This window comes from Erpetoichthys calabaricus, chromosome 1 (assembly GCF_900747795.2).
Source record: "Erpetoichthys calabaricus chromosome 1, fErpCal1.3, whole genome shotgun sequence".
NCBI classification, from domain to species: Eukaryota; Metazoa; Chordata; class Cladistia; order Polypteriformes; family Polypteridae; genus Erpetoichthys; species Erpetoichthys calabaricus.
Window position 1 is genome coordinate 279110420 of NC_041394.2, and position 27431 is coordinate 279137850.

Here is a 27431-nt window from a genome sequence, read left to right on the forward strand (position 1 = left end):
GGTTTTAACCAAGTTGTTTCCCGTGTCACCTTTCACTGACCTACTTATGTGAAACACACTCATTTCATCATACAGAAAATAGACTAAATGTCAGTGCCATTTTCACTTCTGAGTGGTTTAACTTTGACAGCGAAGAAACAAACAATGGGTTGATTATCAATCAAAAATAAAGCAAGGGATGCTTTTGCATTTTACATCCCCAGATGGCAGGTTAAACATTTCCAGCATTAGAGGATGTGTTAAAAATACAACCGTAGCTTTATAAAGAACTATTAACTGCTTATAATGTAAGTTAAGGTTTATAAGTGTGTATTCTGTGAAATAATTTTTGTGGTCCCAGCAAGAGTAAATTTAATAGTTTATGATGTCTTCTTCCATATGCTCTCAGAAGTAACTGAATACAATTCAACCATCAGAAAATAACAAAGGACGTTTTGGGCGTTTTAGTTTCCTTTTTTTTTTCGAAAACAGTGTTTCTTGTGATTAGTCAAGTGAATTGTCTGCTAGATGGTACTTGACAACACTGACTTATTTTTAGAAAAATGATTTATTGATAAAATGATAAATGGTTTGGTGATGTCTGCACTTAATCAAACACAGCAGTAAGATTTAGCATTGCTTTCAACTGCAGGAGACAAAAAAGCAAAACAACCCAAAAGGTTTGTGGGGGATAATGACAAAGTAAAGCAAATAGAAAGGACAATTACTTCCCAAATTTTATTTGCTACAGTGGTTGACATATTTTAGTACTTCAAATTTTTTTCTAATCCCATCTCTTACCCATTAAAAGCAACCTTTAGTAAATAAGTACTTGTTATCTATAAAAGTATGTTTAGATCTGATATCATAATAGATCAACCAGACTGTCCATTTTGCTGCATATTCATATAACTTGTACTGAGAAATAAAAATAACTTTTTTTCTGAGAAATATACGTCATGGGTTCCTCACATGTTATTTTGAATTTTTTTTTATCAATTTTTGGGTAGACCATTGGTCAGTTTATTATTTTGCTTGAAGTGAAAGGGTCTGTTGTCTGAAAATGTGTATGAGGGTGTATTTAATTTTTTTTCCTGTATATTGCCTGCTTCTCTGTTTTTCCAGAAGCCCTGTACATTCTAGAAGGTAAGACATAATCATGAAGGAGAAAGACCAGCTTCTGGCAATCTAAATTCATCTTATGATCAAATGTTTGCCTGACACCATTATCAGCTTCTATATAATTTAGGATAGCCATGGCTAATTGTCAGAAAAAAAAAAACTGTTGGGTGCCCATTAACATGTTTCCTGGGATAGAAATGGAAACACTGACATGGCAAAATGATATCATGATAACATTTACAAGTGGCTGGTGCGCTGGGTAAGGACATTAGTCACTGCAACCCCAGGAGAACAGGCAAGCACCACATCAACCCAAAATGAGCTTTTGGGTGGCATTTGACGTTGTTTTCATTTTGTGCTGGCTGCTGCAGTGTTAATCCTACTCTGTTTTGATGCTGTTTCTGCCTTGTATCCACTGATGCCACAGTAGAATGCTGTTGTTCCTTGCTGTATAAACAGTAGGTTTTGTGTACTGTATGATAAAATTTATTTGTAATTATTTTTCATAGTATTTGTGCAATCTCCAGGCTAGAGTATCAATTAGTTGAGAACAGAGTTACAAAAATGTACGCAGTAGAATTTAAACAGCATAAAAAGGTGGGTAAAACAGAAGGATGAGAATGTAAAACATGTAAGAGATCGATCAAAGACAAATACGTCCTGACTAAATAAGAAGTGCCCTCTCTGAAATCTAACCTCGAGCTTTGCCTGCCCTAAATAATACTACTTCTTCCTACCTCTGAATATGTGCTCCATTTTTCTTTTCTCTGGTCTCCTCCTTCTGCTTTTCCTCCCTTCCACTGCTTTCCCAGTTTCAGTCTCCCTGACTGAGATTAGGGGGTAACCATAAGGCACTGCTTGCAAGTAATTCAGGTATCATCGCTATTGAATCAGGGCTAGCCCAATATTCTGTGTGAAGAGTGTAATTGCATATTTGCCAGGTAAGGTACTCCCTAGTGTTCTGACAGTTATGCTCCACCTACTTCAGTTTCTCTCCATTTTGCTGCAGTTATACAATAAATAAATATAGGTAGACAGTGGAAGATATGGCGTGCTTTAGAACATCTCCAAACTTATGATAACAACAAATAGTCAAAAGTACTATAAAAGGGTGGTTTATTGCAGAAATAAAGCACATAAATGAGGGATAAGCAAAACCTGTTACCCTTCTGGCCTTAAACGCAGTCCTCTAAGGAGTGGGGTGCCTAACACACTTAACCACCATTGTCATGATAACAGGCCACAAAACTCAAGGAAGACCTGAATATTTAAAAAAAAAAAAAAATTGGTCTAGGTCCTTAAATCCACACAGGCCTGCTAGCTACATTTAAGGTAGAGGGGAACTGTAAAACCTTTATTTATTTTATTAATTCAAGAATAAAGATAAAAAAAAAAAACTGGAAGCAAAAATCCAAAGCAACAATAATTCACTAGTAATGCAAACAAGAAATATAAACCATAATGAACAAGCAAATCTTAAAACCATAACCAATTTATTGATGTTATGTAGGTATTGTTAAAATCAAAAAACACCTTTGCTAAAGTCTTGCTACATAACAGTAAATGCGTAATAGATGCATTTTTGCAGTACCTAAACTAAAGTGTTACCAGACTTCCTAGATGTCTTAAGAACAGGATGGCGCCAAACGACATGAGCAGGAACGCTAATGCCTCAGCAATAGCCTGACACTTGCAGAGTGCCTTAAATAGGCCATGGGGCAGCTGCAGCATCAAGAGACCTCATCTCTTTGGATTCCATATACAGTATAAAGTGATACAAATATTAACAGAATTTACAAAATTAGCAATTTAGAAAGAAATTTAAGAATAATCAAAAACCTAACAAAAATATTAAAATTAATCTCACCAAAAATAATCAACATGAACAACTAATGTAAGCACAAATGGAGCCCTGGAAAAACCATAACACCCTTAGTAAAACACAAAATAATGCTTTCTTCACTTGACATGCTTTTATTCTTCATAAACTGTGGTCTCTCTTAGTTGGCCGTAACTATACTACGAAATGGAAGAATCTTTTAAATGATGGAATCCCTTTGGAATTACTTTTGGGTCAGGGGCTGATGCCTAGCTAGAGCAATGACACCAGGTCAGAGCTTCACCAGATGCCTACAACGTTAGACCTACTATTGGACTTTAAATGCCAGAACACCATGGTAGCACTTTAACTGTTTATCTTTGAGGGACAACATAATCCTGCATAAATACCTTTGGTCCTTGTGCCCCTCAGCCTCCTGACCAGTCACCATTTATTATATATATATCGTATATATAAACATCTACGCGTGGAAGTGTGTGTGTCTGTCTGTCCGGCCCAGAAGTGAGAGGTGGATTCGGGGTAAAGGCTCCACCTCTGAGGAAACAGAAACTCACTTAGCCACTAATACACAAGTGAGGCCAGCACGTCAGCAAAACGAAACCTCCGAAAAAAGACAAAGTCGCTTAGCCACTAATACAGAAGCGATGTGAACACATCGGCAAAACGGTATCCCTTTTACTTTTCCTCCCGCCTCTAATACACAAGCGAGGCCAGCACATAGGCAAAACGACATTTCCAAAGAAAGACAAAATCACTTAGCCGCTAATGCACAAGCGATACAAGCATGTTCGCAAAACAAAACCTCCTAGGAGAGAGATGCCCAGAGTTGTTCCTTTCAATTACCTGACATCTCTACATTTCCAATATTTTTTTCTGACGAGTTCAATAGTTTCTAGGGCCACAGCTAGTATATATATAATAATAATAATTAATAAGACATTTTATTTATATAGCGCCTTTCCCATGCTCAAGGCACTTACAGAATATAATAAAGAACGGCAGTGTATACAGTATATAGCATTGTACAAACCAGATAAATAAATAAAGAAGATTAAGACAGTGAATTCTGGAAAATAAAACAGACAACATAATTGATTGTCTAGCACACACACACACAGAGGTTACATTAGCATCTTGACAGAGAGGTAAACTGAGAGAAGGGTAATAAAATCAAGTAGAGCTAAAAGCCTTCCCGAACAGATGAGTTTTGAGTTATATATATATATATGGTAATGGTATTAATTGACAGATCAAAGCAGCACATTGGTAGATGAAGGGGTGTGGCTTGCTACCTGACAGTGAATTTTCTAGAATATCCCATTCTCCATTGTTTTATGGAAAACACTGTACTGTATACCGGTTGAGCATTTCACAGTCCTGTTGATTTAAATGAGAGCACTGTGTTTACCAGGCAGTCCAGTATTCTGGCAATAGGAGACAAGTAAAGAGAGTCTTTTTGAGGAGACTTCCAGAAGGATGGAAAGAGCATGGATGGCCAAAGTGCTGGAGACCAGATCAAGGAGATAGAGAGGTGTTTGCTGGGGTGGGGGCATTGGCCTCAAGTCTGCAGGTACACAATGGTTTGCAGCCTGTGATTGTTGTGAGTGTACAAGAAGGAGGACGAGATGAGTTGTGAATTATCCCAATGTCTAAGTGTGCACTTCTTGTTTTGGAGGTGCTGGCCATAACAATAGGGAAGCTTACATAGGTGCACTGTATTCAGTAAAACTATAAACACACATGCCTGAGGGCTCATTTTGCATATTTTTTTAAGATGTCAAAGCATATGATGGAGCACTCCATTTTAAAGTTGCCAAGCTCATTTTAGCTATGACAAATGGTCATACAAAGTTAAGTTTCATCATTCTGCTAGAGTGTAGGGTGAGTGGATTAAAACTGACATTATTTGTCATTTTAATGTTTTAAACTTTACAGAGTAGCATAAAGCTTTTGAAATCAGCCAATGTGTGCATCCAAAGGAATTCTGTTTAATAGCTGAGATAAATATTTGTAGAAAATTCCACCTGTTGTGTATATATATATATATATATATATATATATATATATATATATATATATATATATATATATACACAATAAAACCACATCTGAGTTTAAAATTATATTTATCTGATACTTTTATCCAAAAAACATTTAAAGCACAGAAGTGTTGTTTCTTTATTGGAGTAAGACAGGGTAAATGACTTGCTCAGGGTCACACAGTGAGTCAGAAGTGAGGATTGAATCATCACCCTTGTGGTTTAGGCCAACACCTTAGGAAGCAAGCCACAGTGCTTGCAAAATATTCAACATAGTCATTAGTCTGTTTTTAAAGTATGTATTAATATTTTAAAAATGTAAAAGGAACATCAGAGATGTAATAATCTAAGAGATTTTTATAGGTTTGAAATAGATGGAAGTCATACAGTTCCCTGCAGCAAAGAAAATACCCAGCTTTGCAGCGTACATGATGTAGTAACAGTGACACGTTGAACTCATTAAGCTCAGGCTTTTACACTTCTTTATTTTGAAAGAGAAAAAGTGTGCGGTAGTCATATTGGTTCTCAGAACTGCAAAGAGGTATAAACATTCATGTGACAACATAAGCCTCTCATGTGACACCCTTCATGTTTTTTTTTGGAGCATGTAATTTGGGTTCTTTTCATCTCATGCATAATCTTAGATAAAACACCTCAGTTACTCTGAAAGCTTATGCTGCATATTTAACTGACAGTCTGTCACACCAACCTAAAGTATTTTTCCCTCTTATATATTAATGTTGGCTGTCAATAGTCAACAAACCCTTTATGAAATTTCATGTTTTGTTAAAGCGAAGGCTAAAATGGAGAGAAGTCACGTGTCACAACTCCCCCATGAGAAATTAGCTGAGTGCATGGGGAAGCCCTGAGGAGTAAGATGAAGAGCTCAAGATGCCACAGAGTATGTTCCTTTCTTTTTTCAGTAGAGATCTGGAATCTTCTAAGGAGGGACACATCCAGTCACCTAATTCAGGCCCATTACCAAAAATATCAAAGTTTTCCAGCAGCAATGTCTACGACGGATAATGAAAATCAGATATTTCAATCACATTTCTAGCCAAGAGGGCCTCCGGAGAAGCAATATATGCAGCCTTCACATCACAGTTGCCCAAAGAAGACTACGCTTGGCTGTTCATATCCTCCAAATGGATGATCACTGAATCCCCAAAATGGCCCTGAGATGGACACCACCAGGAGTGAAATATTGCCCAGAATGCTTTTGCCACACTTGGAGATGTACACTCACTAAAGACCTGAAGACCCTGGACATCACATGGGATAAAGCTGAAGATGCCGTGAGCATAAAGGGACAACAGAGGGACCTATTCACCCTATTCATCCGATATGCCACTTAGTAATGGTGAATCTAAGCTTAAGTATAATTCACGCCCAGTGTAGGAAAGTACCCAGTCCAGTATTCTTCAGTTCACTTCCAATAGTTTCCGAAAGGAGGAACTCCATCATCTAAATAAAATCTGTCAAAAAGAATAGGGTCCCTTCCTTAAATATTAGAGCAAGAAGCCACTACAATAAGCCATAGCTACTGCAGCATTTTGGAGACATACCAAGATAGCAGATCACCTCCCAAAACTGTTTTATTTATAAAAGACGAGTGTATTCTGTAATGTATTTGTTATTACACTAGGGCTGGAAATTATCATTAGCAGGGCAGAAATTTGTTTTAAGGGGGCAGCCTTTAGACTCAACATTTTTCTCATCTACTATAAGCAAAATAAGTCACATACAAGTCCAACCCCTCTCCTTTGTTGCTTGTGTGTGATCAACAGTGCTGAGGTTTTTACAGCAGCATCTACAGTCTCATAGAGGAATTCCTACCTGCCATTTATCATATAACTGGAGCCTCTAAACTGTTATAGTTTAATACACAAAATGGGGAGTTCAAAACTAACAAAAGACCTAGTCCACTCAGATCTTTATTTTTTAAATTGAATGTATTAAATAAAATACATATTTCAAAGTTCATAATGTCAAACATAAATTGTAATTTCAAAGTTAAAAAAAGAAATTAATATAACAAATGCAATGAATCAATTAATTAAACATCAACCATATCAACCTTGAAGCCAAAAGTGCACAAAAATCCAAAAGTACGGGACTCCTAAATCATAAACCAAATGTCAATACCAGAAAATGCTAAATGGTCAATAGGACAAATACTTACAAAACAAATAAAAGGACGTGAAGAGAAAAATTACAAGAACAAATGCTACAGCAAAGAAGCTGTGGCCGGAGGTGTGTTAAAAGTCCCTCAGATAACTGCAGTCCTAATGACCACAGCACCTGAGGGCATTAAAGCAATAAGCTGTCCCATCCTAATATGCCAAGAAACATAACTTATACAAATAAATAAATAAAATGAAAACAATGCACAAATAATTAAGTGCAAGAAAATAACAAAACCAACAAAAATGAAAAGGCACTGCAGCTATCCTAATACAAGCAAGTAAAAAGAATGAGAGTAGAATTAAAATAAATAAAATACAAAAATAATCAAAACACTTTGTACACAGTCCATTAGCAACAAATGAGGTGTATGTAGCACCCCATATAATTTTTATCTATTGTAATAAATAAAAAATGAGAGACCTATAAGTGTGCAATGTTTGCAAAAATTATATCATTCTGTTTGCTTTACATATGTAAATTATTTTAGAATGAAAGCATCTTAAAAGCCGAAAAAGTGTGAGGCTAATGCCTTATAATATTTGTCAGCATTTGACTTCTGTTTTCATTGCGGCCTGTGCATGTGTTACAATAATGTGGTCAGTAAGTAACATGCACTTCTGCTATGAGTAAAAACAAATCATATGTTTACACACAAACTGAATGAATGCTCTGTGAAATTACAGAGGTGTTTGTTTTTGAGCTGATTTATTTAATTTTCAAGATGTGGATCAAAGTACAAAGTTTGCTTCTAGATGTAAATACTGACTTACTGCTCAATAATATCGGACATACAGTAATTTCCTAAAAAAAGGAGCAAAAAGGAAATGCCTATATAAAAAGAATAAATGAATGAATGAACTTAGTGCATGACTTTGGTTACTTATATACTTATAGGGGACAGCACATATGTGCAGTGGTTAGGGTGGCTGTCTCAAGAATCTAGCATCCTGGGTTTGAATCACGTACTCACTTGTCTCCTCCATATGTTTTTTTTCACCTTCTGCAGAAGATTTACTTTAGTTTTCATTCCACATCCTAAAACATTCACCGGTTGGATTCATTGAGAACTTCGAAATGGCCTAGCATGGGTATCAACGTGGGCATGTATAAGTGGACCCTGGTCTTCATGAGCTCTGTCCATGGCTGGTTCCTATTATGCATCTAGTTTCGCCAGAATGAAATCGGGACCCAGCAATCCAGAACTCTGTTCACTGGTTTGGGAATGTTATGTTACATACTTTTAAGATTATGTTTTGTTTCATGATATACAAATTAAGTTTTGAGCATCAAGATGGTGCAGTAGTTACAGCTGCTCTAAAGTCTTGGATTCAAATCTCAGTCTCTGTAACTGCCAGGATCGAAATCTGCCTTTTCTCCAGGAACTCCATTTTTTTCTAGATATTCAAAAAACTTTGCAGACCCGGTGACTGTAAGTTAGCTCTGTGGTCTAAAATACACTGACACCCCACTCACAGTTCATTCCTGCCTTATGGCTGATGCTGGCAAAGTGGGCTACAGCTCTTGTGAGTCTAAACTGGATTGAGATGGCTTAAAAATGGGAGAATGGATGCTCAGCCTAACCTTAGTCACTTGAATCAAAGAATTTTGTTTTTTATTTCCTTAATATATTCCTAATTCAGCAAAGAGATCACATGCCTTAAATACACAGTCTGACATGTTTAATACATATTGAGTCTTATCTGAGACTAATATGTCTATATTCTCACATATAATGATCTGTTTTTAATCTTTGGTTTTCATCAAAAATACTTAATTGTGTAAATATACATTGCTCTCATGAGCACAAACTCCAAATTAAGGGTAATTTAGGGAAATGCAACAATATTTTAAAGCTTCACTTTCACCACACCATGTTTAATTGAGTCAACATTTGCTGCTATTTTCAGTCTGAATTTTAGATTTGGATAAACTAAGACAAAAGTCTAACCAGCAATCCATCTCACTGCTTGGTCATGAATGAGCAATGGCCTTTCCTGGTAACAAAGGCCACAAGGCAAGAAGGCAATTCAGGTGTAGCGGGACTGAGGAGCTACTGAACAGCCTGGTCTTAGTAGAATTGTTCTTGTATTGTAAAAATCATTCCTTCACAAGATGTTATTTTATATCTGAGTGCATTTACTGTGTGTTGAATTTCGTATGTTTTGAGTCAGGGGAGAAAACACAGAGGGGATATGCAAACTATAGAAAATGAGCTATTGAACTAGAGTCCACATGCTATCTATGCCACTGTGACCCATTCAATAGAGACACATAGATATGTACTTTTATAAATTGGATTTTCAAGCATTGCATCAAGTTGAGCACTTCCAATTAGGCAGTAATATTTCTCATTAGTGGGTGACACAGAGCCACAAAGTTTAGGGGATTACCTAACAGGCAACAGGATTTTGCTCAAAATCCCACCTCAGTTACTTTTTATATGGTGTTGCCTGTGAGCGTTGCTCAGGTTTTCTCACATGACCCAGAGCATACAAGTCAGATTACACAATGGTTTTATATTATCTTGGTAAGGATTTAAGGATTACATTGACTAGTACATTATGCACAGATGGTTTGTGCATCACACTTAATAATGTTGCTGGGATAGGCTTCAGCTTCTTGCAATCCTATAATGGACTATGATGGCTCTCTCTTATGAATATACAGTACCATACTTTACATGTGTAAGAGCAAGTAATGCATCAATTTGTTTATGTCAAAATTATATCATTTAAATTATATACTGTATATATATACTGCTGCTCAAATAAATTAAAGGAACACTTTTTAATCAGAGTATAGCATCAGGTCGATGAAACTTATGGGATATTGATCTCATCAGTTAAGTAGCAGATGTGGTTGTTAATCAGTCTCAGCTGCTTTGGTGTTAATGAAATTAACTACAGGTGCACTAGAGGGACAACAATGAGACGACCCCCAAAACAGAAATGGTTTAACAGGTGGAAGCCACTGACATTTTTCCCTCCATCTTTTCTAACTGTTTTTTCACTAGTTTTGCATTTGGCTGTGGTCAGTGTCACTACTGGTAGCATGAGACAATACCTGGACCTTACAGAGGTTGCACAGGTAGTCCAACTTCTCCAGGATGGCACATCAATACGTGCCATTGCCACAAGGTTTCCTGTGTCTCCCAGCACAGTCTCAAGGGTATGGAGGAGATTCCAGAAGACAGACAGTTACTCTAGAAGAGCTGGACAGGGCTGTAGAAGGTCTTTAACCCATCAGCAGGACCGGTATCTGCTCCTTAAGGCAAGGAGGAACAGGATGAGCACTGGCAGAGCCCTACAAAATGACCTCCAGCAGGCCACTGGTGTGAATGTCTCTGACCAAACAATCAGAAACTGACTTCATGAGGGTGGCCGGAGGGCCCGACGTCCTCTAGTGCGCCCTGTGCTCACTGCCCGACACCAACGAGCTCAATTGGCATTTGCCATTGAATACCAGAATTGGCAGGTCCACCACTGGTGCCCTGTGCTTTTTACACGAGAGCAGGTTCACCCTGAGCACATGTGACAGACATGAAAGGGTCTGGAGAAGCCGTTGGGAACCTTATGCTGCCTGTAACATCGTTCAGCATGATCAGTTTGGTGGTGAGTCAGTGATGGTCTGGAGAGGCATATCCATGTAGGGATGCACAAACCTCTACAGGTTAGACAATGGCACCTTGACTGACATTAGGCATCGGGATGAAATCCTTGGGCCCATTGTCAGACCTTATGCTGGTGCAGTGAGTGCCAGGTTCATCCTGGTGCACGACAATGCCTGACCTCATGTGGCAAGAGTATGCAGGCAGTTCCTGGAGGATGAAGGAATTGATACCATTGACTGGCCCCCACACTCTCCTGACCTAAATCCAATAGAAACATATTATGTTTTTGGTCCATCCAACGGCACCAGGTTGCACCTCAGACTGTCCAGGAGCTCAGTGATGCCCTGGTCCAGATCAGGGAGGAGATCCCCCAGGATACCACTGTCTCAGTATGAGCATGCCCTGATGTTGTCAGTCATGCATACAAGCATGTGGGGGCCAAACAAACTACTGAGTGTGATTTTGAGTTGCTGCATTGAAATTACAGCAAAACGGACTAGCCTGCCGCATCATTTTTTCACTTTGATTTTCAGAGGTGTTTTTGAATTCAGCCCTCTGTAGGTTGATCATTTTCATTTCCATCCATTTGCTCTGTGGGATTCCATGGTGCCACAGCTTCCCAGGAGGGCTTCTCTCTAGCATCCCAGGGGAGGTAATGCCTCACAGATGCTCTCTTTCCGGTCCTTTGATCCAGCTGGCGTTCCACCTGGGTAATGGCTGAGGCCGTTCATCACCATATATATATATATTTATATATACATATATATATACAATAAAATGTTTTCAAGCTTTTCCATTACATAAATTTTTGGTCTTTGCACTCTGGCAGTTGTTGAATAAACAAGCCACACAGTCTGATGACTAGCCTCTGTGTGTGCCATAAAGAAGGGCGTCATAATGTCAGGAGAAGAATATTTGTGATGAACATCTGTCATGTGATAAATTTGAAGGGAACACACTCATACGTACACAGATTAACAGAAGAGGACAGATGCGGGTGAAGTGTTGGCTATTCTAGAGAGAACTTTTGCCTATACAATTACGAATTAGAAGCATATATAAATAGTAATTTGTAATTTAGTAGATCTCTTTCCAAACACTTTATAAAATTCACCAATTCCCCTTTAAATGTTTCAGATTTGATTGAAATGCCACATGAAAAGCCCCAGTGAATATGAAGTGGACTAAGCAGGTTTGATGTTTGATGGATGTATTGGTAATTAACTGAATGGAATCCACTAGTATACATTGAAGATAATAGCTATGAATTCAGGTTACACATGTTCATGTCTGTACATTCTCCAAGTTAATTAGCTCCTGGATAATGTCACACTCACAGGTACAAAACTGGTGCATTTATTAAACTAATAAAATACATATGGGTAGAGTTTAAAACTGGAAGCACAAACAGTAAAAATGGAATAAACAAAACAAGAAGACTCTCTGGGCCTTAATAAACAGGCTTGATTCTCTGGGTATCTGCCACCCTCTTGCCTCTGTCCAAGGCACCACCAAGTGCTCCTGTTTTCCTATAGACACTGGCTAGTTGTTCCCAGACAGTCTTCTTCCCAAATCTCCTCCCAGTTATTTTCTCAACAAGCCTTCTGGTGCAAGATGGATTTACATATGCTTCAGGGTCCATTCTTGGCATTAAAGATAACCCCTTTTTCACTATAGGGACTACTGCCAACAATTCTTATTAGCAGCCCCTGGTAGCCCTGCGCTACTGGTATTCCTATAGCCTTTAAATGGCCAAGTCTCTTAAACAACCTTCACCTAGCATGATGCCACCTGTTTGCTTTTATTGGCCTTAAGGTTCTTTGACCACGTGAGAGAGACATCCATTACACCTGACTCTTTTAAAAGTGACACCTTTGGTCCTTCCTTTTCCAAGGAGACACTCCTGTTGCCACCTAGCAGTCAAATGGTTTTGTGGTCCATTGAGGCTGCATATAGAGAGGTAGGCAGAACAACTCCTGCTGGGTTATCTGCTGCCCTGCTGAGCTGTGACTGATGATTGCACTTTCATGGTGCTTTCAGGTCTTTTGGGCAGTATACCCATTTTGAGACATTACACCTTTTTACTAAGGTAACGAAGTGTTAGACTGATGCCATGTATCTGACAATGTCTGCACTGGCTGACTCTCTTTTCTTCTTCTTTGTTTTGTATCTTTGATGTAGAATGCCCAGTGAGGCCTTGGTGGGCTTTTTTGTTGCAGAACCCAAGAGGTTTTTTTCCCTAAACAGTAAGTTTTTTTTGTCTCTCCTACATGTAGGATTTTGCCCTGTCCATTGACACCTTGCTGATACAGTACTGTTGCCTGTGTCACCCATCACCAGATGTTAATACAAAGCATTTTATTGTGTTCAGCAATGACAAAAACAGCAATTCAGTGTAAAAAAAATCAGGGATGAAAATGTGAAGGAGCAATGGACAGAAATGTTACATTCGCTTCTGTGCCTCCACTTTCTGCATGACCTTCAACGAACCAAATGACACTTCATTTTCGGTGACATTAGGTACCACTGCAGCACAGAGGAAAGCTTTTGTAATGCTTTGGGCCGGATGGCTCTCTTCTAAGTCACTTCAATGACATGACGATGTGTGTTTTCCGGCTGCTCAAACTTTGCGCTCGGCATTGTTTAACACTTCATTGGCAAATTAAATTTACCGGAGGTCGGGGTATCGATCCGCACGACGTTAACTTTTTACTCCTACGTCAAAAAGTAGCGCTGCCAGTTTTATACGCCCGCTTTTATTTTAAGCTTAATTACGAATGCGAGAATTCTCCCTGGCATCTCCGTCTCTCACTCTCTCGGCGGCTCTGTCTGGTTCAGCGGTTCACAGCGTGCGGCTCCAGCCCAGACGGTGACGTCACGGCTCTCATTCCCCTGCAGTATGATTGGAGGTCATCGTGGGACAATCACGTGCGGCTACGCATGAAGGCAGGCACGCAGCGCGGCATGTGAGGCTCGGCGAGGTGCTGGCCAGACCTCGCGCTTATCCAAGCTGGGGGCGGGTAAGGGAGAGATTTGGAACACTTGGAGAGCTTCAAAGGACATACGGGAGGAGGCGACGAAATCCGCGTTTAGTTGATGACAGCGAACCCTACACAAGCATATAAACGATCATAAAGAAAAAAGATGCGCTCCATCAGCACTACACCGGGGGGAGGAGGTGGGGGTGTTATATTGACGCCACGGTTTGGTTTCACAGGGAACCTGTATTGATCTGCCCAGAGCGCGTGGCGGAACAGCGTGCTTATGTAAGGCAATATTTCTGAGCACCTGAACCGCATAAACCAATCAGCCGCGCTGGAAACGTGACGCGACGCGACAGCGTGGCGGTGATCCAAGGTCCCGGTGGCCTGCTTCCAGCTTCACGCTGCGCCCTTAACCCTCGCGGAGCACATAAAATGACACGGTAGAGCTTAGTTTAATCCTGCAGCCACTCGTATAACCAATCTGTGAAGCTTCTCGTTGCAGTTAATAAAAGGCAACGCGCCATCTTGTTCGTTTTCACACTGATATATAAGCAAGTGCACACTTTGCTCCTCGGGCTTGAACGTTGCAACAGTTCAGTCACATGAGTTGCTTGGTTAGTTTAAGCAGATCTAGTTAGACAAGTTGGATACGATTTCAGGGTCTGCCTTTACAAATTTGAATTACAGTTAGTCAACCGCATAAAACAATAGTTAATATTGGGGATTTTCAGTACCCTTAAAGGTGCCGTATTCCCAAAAATAGGGATATACAATGCCAGACAAAAGTTAGGGCACACCCGACAGATTGCACGTATGTTTTTTAATACTCTTAAAAACAATTTGATGCAAATGTTATACAATGATGTTCTTAATCTTGGTTGGTCCCGAATGGAAGGAGGCGCCCGTTCTCCATCGGATCAAGAGTTTTAGATTTTAATATCCTTTGGTTTGCGGTACAATACCTGACTGTCGTGTATCATATTACATCCTCCACTGTAGATGAAATGTTGTCAAAAGTTGTTTTTTTTTCCTGCAGCAACGTTTTTCCAGCAGAATTCCAATCGTGGAATAATAGGTGAAACATGAAGAAAAGTTAATTATCACAAAGCACAACAAAGTAACTGAACTCTTAAACGATCAACATGTGCTTATTAAATATTTGTAAATGTTATTTTTGATTAATGGAAATAGCAAGTGGTCATTCTGAATTTAAACTGTTTTGGATGTAACTTGTATAACAATGGGGATAATACTGTATAATAGCAGTTTAGAAAATGTGATTAGCATAAAACTATTTTTTAATTATCTTATACATTAGACTCATTGACGCTTGGTGCGAGAGGACAACAATTTTACCTTGGAGGATTAATGGTTGTATGTAATCTGGACTGTGTCTACTACCCTTTTCCTAATGTTGATCATAAGTTTACTTATGACAGATAGTGCCACATATGTGACTATCACATTAGCACTTACAACATTAGCAAAGGAAGCTCTCAATGTAATGCTAGCTTTTTAAGACACTAGGAGAAGTAAGTTAACACTAGTTTAACATTAGTTAAAGTAAGTCCAGTTTAGGCATTATTGGTTGTTGATTTTTTTTAAATATTACAGCATATAATATAGGTTTTAACATTAAGGGAAATTTGTAAAGTACGAGAAATGGTAGTAAACTCATGGGATGGTATATAACAAGTATTTTTGGAGCAGGGACACTCGGGACAAAGTTTCAAAATCCATTAGAACAGATAGAGATACAGTTTAAACTAGCAGCAGTTGGTGACGATATAGAACAATTAATTAATATTATGGCTTATTGGGCCAAAGTACTACAGAAAACCGCTAAACGCAGTAATAATTAGGGCCTCAAGAAGGGAAAGGGCAACAAATATTTGATATCTGACCACTGTTTTTTAACAATGACCACAATTATAACACATAGTTATAGCAGCACTTGGAATTCTTATTATGGTCATCTTTATGTCAAGACTGAACAATATTTAATGAAATCTTTTTTCAAACTAAAACTTGGGATAGATTTGGTAAGGTATTCACCCATGACTTTTAATATATTTTAACACTGTTGGGGCATAATGCTTAATGATATAAGGGGTATTTCTTGAATATACTGTTTATCTGTATGTTGATTGGTGAAAATTAAAATATATTCAAATGTGCATTGTAAATGCACCTAAATGAAATAAAAGTGCCATGTTAGATTTCTTCATTCTGCTATGTTGCATTAAAAGGAACACGTAAGACTCCACCAGCTGGTGTAAATAAAGGACTGCCATGTTTGGTGTTCATTTAGGATGATAGATCAGGGGGGTATTTTCAGTACGTCGCTTAAATCATCCGAGATCAGATGCCTCATCTTGGATGAGTTAATGCCAGTGAAACTCATCCTGGATAAGTCGGTTTTTCAAACGCAGCCGTGTAGTAGATTAGTCGAGCTGGATCTAATCATCTGAGATGATTGCGCGTGCCCGCACTGATTGAAAAGCCCATATATATTGAGTCTAGAAAACATGATCAGCAAGTCTTTGATAGGCTGCAACAAAATGACGAAAGAATGGGCACATTTTTGTTCACACAAGCGGAGCAAGACCTTTTATTTGAAGGACATGAAGAATTTCAAGATTTAATATGCACAAAGGGTAACACTGCAAAAGCAGCCCAAACCAGAAAAGACGGCTGGCAAAAAGTGGCCGACAAATTAAACGCTAAGTAGTGTGCATTGTACTTACTGAATGCAGCGTTTCATTTCCTATGTGTCAGATTAATTATTATTTAATAGGTCATAATTCCTGATCAAACGTGAGCACAAGGAGAACATGGGAACAGGTTAAAGTGAAATACAAGAATATACTTCAAACTGGGAAATATTGGTATATAACTAGTTAAAGAATTGTTGACATAAAGAATCATATATAATATAAAAAACATTAATTTTAAAGCTAATAAGAAGGCAGACAAGCAAAAAACAGGTGGAGGTCCACGCGGTCCAGACCTAACTCCTGCACAATAGTTGGCTCTCCAGCAAAATGCCCATCGCCCTGTTTCTGAGGGCATTCCACGGGGAAGCTCCTCTTCAGAACCAGTGGCAGGATGCAGTGGTCACTTCATTTCAGGTTAAGGATGGTCATTGCATATATTTGTCCTCGATGTGTGCCATAGGTATGTTCCATATAGCCCTCTTTTTTGTTGGGTCAGTTGCAGGAAATGTCATATCCCTAGAACCTGTGTCTGACCAACGAGATATTGACGAAGGTCAAATATTTGATGAAGACACTGTGTCTGATTATTTGGATATGCATACAATCCAGTGCCCCAATCACATTTGTAAATCCTGGGTAATGAGAATGTTAGGCTGATTGTGAGATTCTTTATGGAACTGTGGGTGTTTTTGCCTGTGTATTACCTACCTGCAATGGCATGAAACGCCTCTTTTATTGTCTGCACACGCAGGTGTCCTGGAAACACTATGAAAACCCGAAGGAGATATTTTAGAGCCAGACAGACTTTACAAATTGCCTGGCAAACTGCACTTTTAGATAGATTTTCCGCATCGCCTACAGTATGTAAAAAAAGTGCCGCTTGCAAAAAAACTCAAAGCAATGCATACTGTCCGTGTGGTTGTGAGAGCCCAACATCGCTGAGTTTGACTTCGAATATAAGGTCCTAATAAATTTTTGAGGTACAATATTCCCCCTCGGCTAAAGCAGTATCTTTCAAAAACAATTTCCTCCGGGAGCAATAAAGGATCTTGCCAATCATGCAAAACCCTCTCTAAATGAAATTCTCTTCTCATAATTTGCGCACCTATATCAATTGGTCGCTCATTCATGAACGGCGAAGTCATGACTGAATGAATTCCATGCACGGACACTGATTAAGTGTGTGAGCTAATCCTTGTTTACATAGAACAAACCATTTGGATGTGTTGCTATGATAACACATCCAGCAAGAGTTTTGAAAAACCGACAGATCCAGGATCATGCCAAATCGTCAACAATTACATCCGGCTAAACGAGTAATCCACATAGAAAAATACCTCCCTGGGGGGTATTTTCCATACGTCGCATAAATCCTCCAAGATCAGATGCCTCATCTTGGATGAGTTAATGCCGGTGAAACTCATCCGGGATAAGTTGGTTTTTCAAATGCAGCCGTGTTGTAGATTAGTCTAGCTGGATCTAATCATACGAGATGAATGCACATGCTCGCGCTGATTGAAAAGCCCATATATATTGAGTCTAGAAAACATGATCAGCAAGTCTTTGATAGGCTGTAACAAAATGATAAAAGAACGGGTGCATTTTTTTTTTCACACAAGCGGAGCAAGACCTTTTATTCGAAAGACATGAAGAATTTCAAGATTTAATATGCACAAGGGGTAACGCTGCAAAAGCAGCCCAAACCAGAAAAGATGGCTGGCAAAAAGTGGCCGACAAATTAAACGTGTGTGCATTGTACTTACTAAAAGCAGCGTTTCATTTCCTATGTGTCAGATTAATTATTATTTAATATGTTATAATTCCAGATCAAACGTGAGCACAAGGAGAACACGGGAACAGGTTAAAGTGAACTACATGAATATACTTCAAACTGGTAAATATTCGTATATAACTATTTAAATAATTGTTGACATAAAGAATCATATATAATGTAAAGAACATTAATTTTAAAGCTAATAAGAAGGCAGACAAGCAAAAAACAGGTGGAGGTCCACGTGGTCCAGACCTAACCCCTGCAGAAGAGTTGGATCTCCGGCAAAATGCCCATCGCTCTGTTTCTGAGGGCATTCCACGGGGAAGCTCCTCCTCAGAACAAGTGGCAGGATGCAGTGGTCACTTCATTTCAGGTAAAGGATGGTCATTGCATATATTTGTCCTCAATGTGTGCCATAGGTATGTTCCATATAGCCCTCTTTTTTTGTTGTGTCAGTTGCAGGGAATGTCATATCCCTAGAACTTGTGTCTGACCAACGAGATATTGACAAAGGTCAAATATTTGATGAAGACATTGTGTCTGATTATTCATCAGGAGGAGAGGTAAAATTTCCAAATAATGTTTGATCAAACTCCACTGTGATCAGTCCCATGTGCCCCAATCACATTTGGAAACACTGGGTAATGAGAATGTTAGGCTGTTTGTGAGATTCTTTATGGAACTGTGGGTGTTTTTGCCTGTGTATTACCTACCTGCAATGGCATGAAACGCCTCTTTTATTGTTTGCACATGCAGGTGTCCAGGAAACACTATGAAAACCCGAAGGAGATATTTCAGAGCCAAGCAGACTTTACAGATTGCCTGGCAAACTGCACTTTTAGATAGATTTTCCGCATCGCCTACAGTATATAAAAAAAGTGCCGCTTGCAAAAAACCTCAAAGCAATGCCTACTGTCTGTGTGGTTGTGAGAGCCCGACTTCGCTGAGTTTGACTTCGAATATAAGGTCCTAATAAATTTTTGAGGTACAATATTCCCCCTCGGCTAATGCGGTATCTTTCGAAAAGAATTTCCTCCAGGAGCAATAAAGGATCTTGCCGATCGCGCAAATCCCTCTCTATATGAAATTCTCTTCTTATAATTTGCGTACCGATATCAATTGGTCGCTCATTCATGAACGGTGAAGTCATGACTAAATGAATTCCACACACAGACACTGATTATGTGTGTAAACTAATCCTTGTTTACGTAGAACAAACCTGCTCCGAGCAGGTTTGAGGATTAGGATGTGCTGCTATGACAACACATCCAGCAAGAGTTTCGAAAAACCGACAGATCCAGGATCAGGCCAAATTGTCAACAATTACATCCGGCTAAACGAGTAATCCACGTACGAAAAATACCCCCCTGGTCTTTTCTTTAATAAATATTTTTCTGCAACAAAATCCTTGAAAATTACTTTAAAGAATGGTATACTTGATGCAAATGTTTGAATTGCTTTCAAAAATAGACAGTAAAACTATACAGCTTTTTTTATATGTACAATACCTTCCCAACAAGCAGATTTCATTTAGAACTTTAGAGAAAATTAGAGTTGAAAAATGTTGAATCACAATAATTCAATTACTTTAATTATTATGTGTTTTCTTAACCATTAATTTGTTGAATTGCTTTCCTTGTTAATGTGACTAAGCCAATTAGTTGTGTAGTAACAACAAGTGGCATGGATATAAATAGCCGTTTGGTAGGAGGCCATTATTTCTCACAATAATAGCTCAACCTAGCAAAGAGAAACAACAGTCCATCTTTACCTTAAGAAATGAAAATCTTTGAAATTTGAAAATCTCTTCAAATGCAGTCACAACAATTATCAATTGCTATAATGAAATCAACTTCGGGAAGGGCAGATCAAGAGTTACTTTAGCTGCATTGGATAATTTTATTGGAGTCACCAAGTTCAGGGGGCGGCACAGTGGTGCAGTGGTAGCAGTAAGGAGACCTGGGTTCACATTCCCGGGTCCTCCCTGTGGCTGTGTGGGTTTCCTCCCACAGTCCAAACAGATGCAGGTTAGGTGCATTGGCAATCCTAAATTGTCCCTAGTGGGTGCTTGGTGTGTGTGTGTGTGCCCTGCGGTGGGCTGGCACCCTGCCCAGGGTTTGTTCCTGCCTTGCGCCCTGTGCTGGCTGGGATTGGCTCCAGCAGACCCTGTGTTAGGATATAGTGGGTTGGAGAATGACTGACTGACTGACCAAGTTCAGGATATCACCAGTTAACATTACCTCAGATTAAAGCCTTATGGACTTCTTATATTATGAAGTCTTAATGCAGTTCATAGTTTATTAGGGGTATTTTGTGCAAAAAAGGAAATGAAAATTAAAATCATAAAGTGAAATGCAATCAAAAAAAAAACCTCTCACAATCTTTGCCTGATTCTCCTTTCAGAAACAATGAGGCATCCTGTTTCTTTGGCCTTTATTCCGTGGAGCAGATATGTCTTTATCACTTGTATGAGGCGAACTTGGTGCTGTGCGGGTTGTCATGTCCACTGATGCTGAGCTTAGGTGATACACAACCTCACGTAGATTCCACAATACAACATCATTTACTTCTGTGCTAGTGAAAGTGTCCACATCTCTAAAATCACTTCACATCTAAGTAATATAAGATTCCATTAACGCTTGTCATTTCTTGAACACCAGAAGCTGCTGGTTCCTTGCAAAATTGTGTTAGTCACATATTGAATCCACCCATGCCCATTGATTCATGTTTATTAAAATATATTTACATGTTGAAAATTTGAAAATGAAAATTCAATGAACAGTAGGTGGCGCCAGTGCCTGTTTGCATTTGGCTTTTCATTTTTTCAAGCTCAATGCTCTTCAGGCTGAAAATGAATATCCAAAAGGGGACTTTGCAATTAAGTTTGAGTTTATGAGTTTTTGTTTAAATTTTGTCACATGTTACCTGCAAACCTAATGGAAAAGAAAATATGAAGGAAATACTGAATTTTCATTTTAGCAGTTTTTATGCACGTCATGAAAAAAAAGCAAATCTAAAGTAGGGATTGCATTTTTGTTTTAATTATGACACTGACACACCAAGACCGGTATAGAAAATGAAAAGACAAAATGGAACATGATATAACAAAAGGGTGATTTAATTTTATTCCTACAAATTTCACAAATGACTTGTGTGTGGAAAAGGAATTGCAAATGGTGTTATTTCATTTTATTTTTCAGTTTTTGCAGCATCCTTGCTCATAGACTTTGAAAAATAAATGGCAAGAGAGAAATTGCATTTTCATTTTATAATTTTAATTTTCATTTCCTTTTTGCAGAAAATACCTCCCATACAAAATGCAGACAGCATTCAGCATCAACTGTTCACAGAGAAACCTGCATGAATCAGGCTTCCAGGGTAGAATAGCTGCAAAGAAACCACTACATGAGGAGAGAAATAAGAAGAAGTGACTTGCATAAGTGTGTTTGCATAAATGCAACTCACTTTTTCCCTCTTTATATTGTGCAAGTGTGTTTTAACCGACTCAAAGAAAGAAGTAATGTATGCTTTATTATTCCTCACGGAATAATTTGGCACTACTGTTGGTAATAATACAGTTTGGAATATATAAATCATCCCACTTGCATACAGCAAAAACGCATAATCTAACTGAATAAACAATGTTCATTCATCTAGTTTATTACCACCTTAATTTCAGGGTTATGGTAGCCAAAGTCTATCCCAGCAACACTGCACACAAGGTAGAAGCCAAGCCTGCTTGGGTTACCAGCCCTTAGCAGACCACACATGAAATTTACCATAACTCTGTTTTTGGGTAGAGAGAGGAAAAGTCATACAAACAAAGAGAATTGTGCAAACCCCACAGAAGTGATATAACCAGTACAACTGTTTCTCTGTTTTCAATAATTGCCACACCTATAATAGAACATAACCCATAATGTATTCTCATTACATACAAAAGCTACATATAGTAATTAGGTGATAGGTATTAATAAAGCAACACATTAATATTAACTGTAATAATAAACAGGTTTTAGAATATTATGTATTCTTTTTGGGCAACATGGGGGTGCCAGTGGGTAGCAGTGCTAACATATGGATTCAGTGACTGGGGTTTTAATTCTGCAGTTCTGTGTTGTGTTTGCACAATTTTCATGTGTCTGTCGGTATCCCCCAATTCTCAGCTTTTCTTTTGCACTCCAAAAATATGCATTTTAAATATAACAAAACAATCAAAGACATACTGTACTCTTGTTTGTTGGGGTTTAGCAGTTCAATTTTAAATACAATCAATAAGACATACTAAAGAAAACAGTGAAGATATCTAAATCAGTGAACTACTAAAACCTGCCCCTACCTAGTGTAGACAGCCATTTGATACCACAGAGTGCATCATATTACAGTTCCTCAATTCAATTAGAACACCAGAGTTTAAAATGAAATGCAGGGAGTCAGTTTTAGATTGCTTGCCAAAGTATGAAAAACTCTGTGGTGTTTCATGTGATTTATTGTTTTTTCTACCTTTAGATAATACAACACATGCTTATGCAGTTTTGGAGGGTGCCTTGTGATTCTTGCACTTAAACAGAATCAACTGGTGTGCACAAAATGTAGTAAAAGAAAATCATGGTGAGCGTATTGCTAGATAGTCTAATCTTGTGCTATACTATTCCACTGCTGTAAAAGAATTTGGAATTATTTTAAATCCAACAGTATCTGACAGTTAAGCAAATATCTGCATCTACAAACGTCTTAATTTAAGACATTCTCACCATATCTGACTTATAGAGGATAGAGATAAATGGCATAGTGCACAATTGTGGGCTAGTATTTTGGATAATTTTAACCTAGAAAAATTTGTGTGGTGTGCAACTTTAAGGTAAATTACAGTGTATTTTGCGCAAATTGATGAATGTTCATTATGAATAATTCATACCTTGACTAAAGTATTAATAGATGATCAAGTGCATTTTAGGTTAATTGTGATTTCTGACTAGCCCAGCATTGCCGTGTATGTGATTAGGTCTTGAAATGGACTGGCTTCTCTCCAGAGTTGGTTCCTGCCTTGTGCCTGATGCTGATCCATTCATTTCTTGTGTTCCTGAATTTGATTAAGTTGATTGGAGAATGTTGTATATTATAGTAAATTGACTTAATTAATGAAATCTTTCTGTCCTGTGATGGTATCGGTAACTTCAGAATAATTTGATTGTTAAAACAGTTCAGGGAAAGATTTTTTTCTCTTCAATTACTGCTTTTCACCTGAAGAGGTCAGCAGTGCAATTGCTACTCCTTCATTCAGCACAAAGTTCTGCATGTTCATGGTCTGTGTGCGTGCGATAAACATGTAAAATGCTGGATCCATTTGTTACGCATTTCTCAGCAAATTAGTTGTGTAATAAAGTATATCAAACACTATATCTTAGTCATAGTCTCTGACTATTACAGTTGATTTCCCAAATATGCCTCAACTATTGTATCCATTCACAGGTATTTACTTACATCTCTCATTTGCAACTAGTCAAATACTGTAATCTAGTGTGAATATCGGCCATTAATTTAAACCTTAACCTAATTTATTGTGGTCTAGTAATTTTTTGCAATTAGACGTTAAATTAAAATGGTGGCTTTTCTACGAAGAACATAGGAAGGGACTGGGACAAGAAAATGACATTCTAGTAACCTAGATTGTCCCTTTATTTCACCTGAAATATCATAAAAATGTCAATGTTCATATGTCTGGCGTGTTCTTTAACCTACATTGCTTGTTGAGCGTTTCCTACACTTTCTATATGAAGTAATGTGTTTTATCCTTTTTTCAGGATTCTATCAGCAATTTGTTTTTCTTCCAATATCAACACTAAAACTGTATGAAATAATTCAGGATTGGCTGTTTAAAATTGTTCCCACATAGTACCCTAAGATGAGACAAACAGAACTGCTGAGCCTTTTTTATAATCCCTTTGAGAAATTAAATACTGTGTAATATTTTTACTTTCTACAAACAAAACTTTACATTTATGTGTATTAACTTAATTGGTCCCCTATCAATGTATATCTGATTTCTGCCTAGGTCCTTGTATGGAAATTATACTGAATTGAGGGTAACTGCGAAGCCACTCCCTGTTACTGTCGTCTGCAAATGTACTTAAATGGTTACTTTTTTGCCAACCATTTATACAAATTTAAAAGGGCAAAAGCTCTCCATTGATACCTGAGGTACCTCACTTTTATCATCTGCTCTAATTCAGAAAAAAATTCTTACATGGACTGTTTTCTGTTTCAAAGCCAATTGTGAACCAAACTGCATATTGATCCCCAAGTCACTGCTATTTGTATTTTAAACAGACAGGCAAAACAGATCATAATGTTATAGTGCAAATAGTAAAACAGTGTATAATTTTACATGTGCAAGAACCTGAATTGTACATACATTATACTGTGCATTTAATGTTTAGTGTCTATAATACAGTTTATCCCTTTGAATTTTGACTGTTGTAACTGTCAGGGGTGAATGATGGACAAGATAGTAATGGACAATCTGTGGATAAAAAAGATCCTCCATGGTGCATTTTATTACATCATGATGGAGCGAGCCATTACTGAACTATAATAAAACTAAAGTTAAAAAAGTGCCTGTTTTAGCAAGGCCCAAAGTATAACAGAGACACCTCTGTTTTCTTGGGTCGAAAATTTACTTTGGTTTTATCATGTTATCAGATCACCTGTGACTTGCACTTAACACAAAAGGTACCAACTTACCTCTTACATTCTTTTCTTAATAGGAGATAGGAAGAAATGTGAAACCTAGCTACACAACTGTTACCTGTAGCCACTTACTTGTCTCACTATCCTTATTGTACCCCACACAGTCAACCTTATGGTCTCTAATGGTAGACTGCTTGCTGACTGGGACTGTCTTTACTCTCAATCCTTTGCCTCAACCCAGTTTACCACCAATAGATGGCTTTATAAGAGCGTCCTGTATGATCTTAAAAAGCCGATATCACAATGCTTGAATTCTATTTGCTCTGTAAGTCAGACTTGCCGAAAGTTTGCAGGCCTGAACATTTTTAGGCATGTCAAATTTGGTGACTGTGTGCCAACCTTCAGTACAGTCATACTCGCCCATTTTTGTGACAGTAACCTTGCTATCTGACTGAGCTGGTGCTATACAAAGCATTAACTGGTATGGCGAGTTCAGTTGCAATCTCTGCCCTTTTTTTTCTTTTTTCCATTCTGTCATAGTACATAAAACATGAGCGATCGGCTACATGAGCTTCTTTTCTGTTTGTGAGATTTAAAACACCCACAGTTCTTATTCATTGTTACTGCATTATATGCCTTGTATATTCAGATGAGCATTTATTGGTTGTCAGCTCTAATGCACGCAGAGCCTACCCATATGGCTAAAGACAAAATTAAACTGGTTTGATTTTGTTGGAGTGAGTCACTGGGTACGTCTGACTATATGACTGGCCTTTATGAGAGCAAGCTAACAAAATGCCTCCAACTTGCTAAGATTACGTACTGAAAATCGCTGGAAAAGTTGTCTAATGTGACATGGCCTTTACGGACTGCAGCTGGAGCAGGAATGACAATCTAGCTTTCAGCTCACTAATAGCAATTAGATAGAGACATTGATTTAAACTATCACTTAAAAACTTGCACATTTTTTTTTAATCAAAACCCATAGTGGAAGAAAAAGCAATACAAAGAATTATGTGATTGGGGTGGGCTCTTGCAGTCTTTGTTCAGTCCTAGATGACAATTCTGAGATGGTCCAATTCTCTAGTTACCGATTATATATCTTTAATCAAAAAATGAAAAAAGAAATATTTCTTGCCAGTGACTGCGCTCCTTTTCAAGTCTTCGGCAGCTAAACAGCAGCAGATAGCTGCTCTCAAAGTGTACATTCTTGCAACAAAACTGAACTTTTAACAAAAATGACAGAAAGCAACTGAACTAAATGCTCCATTTCTTGCAACAAAACAACAAATGAACTGAAAATGAAAATGTCTAATAACAGGCAGTCACTCTTCCCTTCTCAACCAAAGTGACATTTGGCTTGCTTTCTGCTAACAGAGTGGATAACACATTTACAGTTTCTCAAAACATAGGAATGTTACTAAATCATTTTCTGAGAAGCTCAAGGTCATATTCCCATGGAAATCAAAAGCTACTCAAAGCTGTAAGTGTATTGGCTATAATTTCTAACTATGTAAAATACTCTAAATCATGCTTTACCTTTCAACATTTCCCAGAATACACTGCATTCCGGCTCAACATGAGAAGACTTACCTGGAATCTGTCAGCTGAAATGGTTAAAGTATCTCCTATACAACTTTCTCAGTCAGTCAATAGTTAATTTTTTTTGGAAAATAAACACAGCGCATATGTGTATTTTGGTATTATTCTGAGAACTCACAAGTGCTCTTCTTGTTGCAGTATGCATATTGCCAAATGCATACTTTGCATTAATTTTACAAGAAATAATTTTAAAGTCATGTGAGAAAGGAAGCACAGTATATGTCATTTAATTGGCTTTACATACAAGGACATAAACAAGCAGCTTCTAGGAGTGTCTAAATTCTAAAGTTACACTTAATATAAACTGATTATTCAATTATTACAAAACATTAAATTATAGCGTGTGCTTACTGTATCACATGTGACTTCTGCATGCTAGCATACATTTTTGGATACATAATGACAAAGCAAAACCTGTTGTGTGTTGTTGTCACCTGAGGTTAGATTACGGAAATTTTAGGGCTTGTTGTGAATGCAATTATTTTTAGTGATGTTTAGATTTGGAAAGTAAATGTATTTAATTTTCACATTCTTTAAGTAAGAATTGTTTTATGGAATGGAATACCTTTTATTGTCATTGTACAGATGTACAACAAAATGTTGGTGTGTCCCCTGAATAGTACATACAATATAATAAAAACAGATTCAACATATGCTCTGCATTTTAGACTACACACATACATTACTATAAACCATCCATCCATCCATCCATTATCCAACCCGCTGAATCCAAACACAGGGTCACGGGGGTCTGCTGGAGCCAATCCCAGCCAACACAGGGCACAAGGCAGGGAACCAATCCTGGGCAGGGTGCCAACCCACCGCAGGACACACACAAACACACCCACACACCAAGCACACACTAGGGCCAATTTAGAATCGCCAAT

The 27431-nt window shown here is 38.1% G+C and overlaps 1 protein-coding gene across 1 annotated transcript in view; it reads left to right on the forward strand.

Moving 5' to 3' along the window:
• Positions 1-27431, forward strand: part of itpr2 (inositol 1,4,5-trisphosphate receptor, type 2) — a 1448083-nt gene that overhangs the window by 723955 nt on the left and 696697 nt on the right. The gene's annotated exons all lie outside the window — the stretch shown is intronic.